Raw genomic sequence first — 2,244 nt, 5'->3', positions numbered from 1 at the left:
TATATATATATATATATATATATATATATATATATATATATACACATATATGTACCTATCTATCTATACATAATGATGTATGTATTTATAGAAATGCGCAACGCCCTACATTTTAATAGAAATCAAATGAGATTTGAGTATGTCCTGAATATGACTAAATTGCTTCTAGTGGTGGGACCCTGGTTCGAGAGTTCCAGTGTTTTGTGGAGTGTAGTACCACCTCTTAACCACAATTGCTCCCAGGTCAACCCTGACTTCTAGTCGTTGCACCTGACAAGCCCCAGCTACGGGTTAATATGGTACGGAATACAGCACTTTGCAAATATCCCCTTCAGGTAAAACTACCAATAGAAGAGAATATGACCAAAGACTGCGAGTACTCCATCTCATGCAGCTGTGGTAGATTATACAAAGATGAAACATGCCGCCCCCTCAGAATAAGGGTAGACGAACATCGCAAAGCTGTGACATGAGGAGATATTGATAAATCGGGTATAGCTGATCATGTATGGAAAAACGGAGAGCACCACCCCATGTGGGATGAAGTTAAAATAGAGAACACCACTGGAAAATACGAAAACTAAAAGAAGCATACGTATACTAGGACACAACCTTCTCAGCAGACCGAGTGCAGATATGAGTAGAATATGGGAACATATATTAAGGAAGGATAGGAAAATATTAGATTTGTAAGCCCTAAAATTCACTCCATAATTGCCCATAGGCATATGAGGTAGTGGTTAATTACGCGGGCTACTCACCCGAAGATTCCGAGTTCGATTCCAGGCAGTGACCTGAAACATGATAACATCGGAAAAATACCTTAGGAATGAGAACCCAGGTTCGAAATTCCCCCCAGGACACCCGAAGAAGGCTGGAGAGTACATCATCCGAAACGTTAACAAGATGACAAATATTCGTCAAATGTAAAAATATTTCTGCCTGCAGAGAGTTACGATTTTATGCAACCAACAAAGTATTATTGTTGTTCAGCTGAAACTGTTGCTAATGTAAAAAGAAGTGGAAGGGTGAGACTATTTTTGCGTTTTCTGAAAAAGCAACGTTTTGGACTTCCGTCACTTTTGCATAACAACAACAATATACAAACACAATTTGTAATTAGAGAACGGCATCACGTACACTTAACCAGGTGTATATTAAGTGTGTGAGCACGCGCAGATATGTGTTTTCGATATTTTTCTAGTCATTCTTTTTCCATATATGGACTTATCGGCACAGGAAATAGATGTGTGGTTAAGAACATCGCTTTAAAACCACGTGGGTTCGGGTTCAGTCCCACTACCTGTCGTGTGTGTGTGTTCTATAGCTTGGCAGTAGGTGGTGGTTTGTTTACGCGTAAAAGAAAAAGACCGACAAGATAAGAATCTAACTATAAAAAAAGTGTGTCGATTTGTTCGACTACACCCGTCAAGACGCTGCTCTAGCATCGCCACTATCCAATGACCGACACCAGTAAACGATTGTACCCTCTGTAGACGCCCTGCAGGACATTGGAAACTTATACATCTCCCTAATCCCAAGTTTTTGCAGTATCTGACCCTAACTTTGGATGAGCTGCACTGGACGGGGGAGTTTTTACAAGATTCACTTGGGATTGATTAGCTGTGAATGGCAAAATTTGGCGCCTGTTCTTTCAGTATTTTTCGTATATAAATCAGAGTGAATCGTTTCCTTCATCTCCAGTTCTCCCCAGGGACTACAGTCTACGCTTTCAACATCTCTCAGTCTTTCATCTGCTGCCCGTTGCATAGAATTTAAATCTTCAATGAAGAAAATGTTAAATCGATTCAGTTCCGTTCCGCAGTCAGTTTGACGTTATGTGGTGTTCACAGCGAGCGTCAATAAACGAAACGATTGAGAAGAAAAATCTCTTTCGTTAAGAACCAACATGACTTCTTGTTCACTCGCGCTAAATGTTCTCAGAATTTATCCCGAATTCGTTGGTATCTGGTTGTCATCTTTCTAATATGCGCATGAAATGATGCTTCATTACGCATTATGATCCCCAGGCCAGGAGGGTATTGATTGTGATAGGACCTTATCAACACAATGTGAACGTGCTTCCGGTCATAGGAATTGCATTAGATATCACATAATAAATGTAGCGTATTGCACATTAGCAACGTGCTACGAATTACACATCCACCTAAAAGAACGTAACACACAGCTGCAGTTTAACCTTTAACAGCGAAATTAAATTTCAAGTTCGTTTCACTAATGACG

Source organism: Octopus bimaculoides, chromosome 26, assembly GCF_046866305.1.
Source record: "Octopus bimaculoides isolate indiv1 chromosome 26, ASM4686630v1, whole genome shotgun sequence".
In the NCBI taxonomy this organism is placed as follows: domain Eukaryota; kingdom Metazoa; phylum Mollusca; class Cephalopoda; order Octopoda; family Octopodidae; genus Octopus; species Octopus bimaculoides.
Note: the sequence above shows the minus strand (reverse complement) of the source record.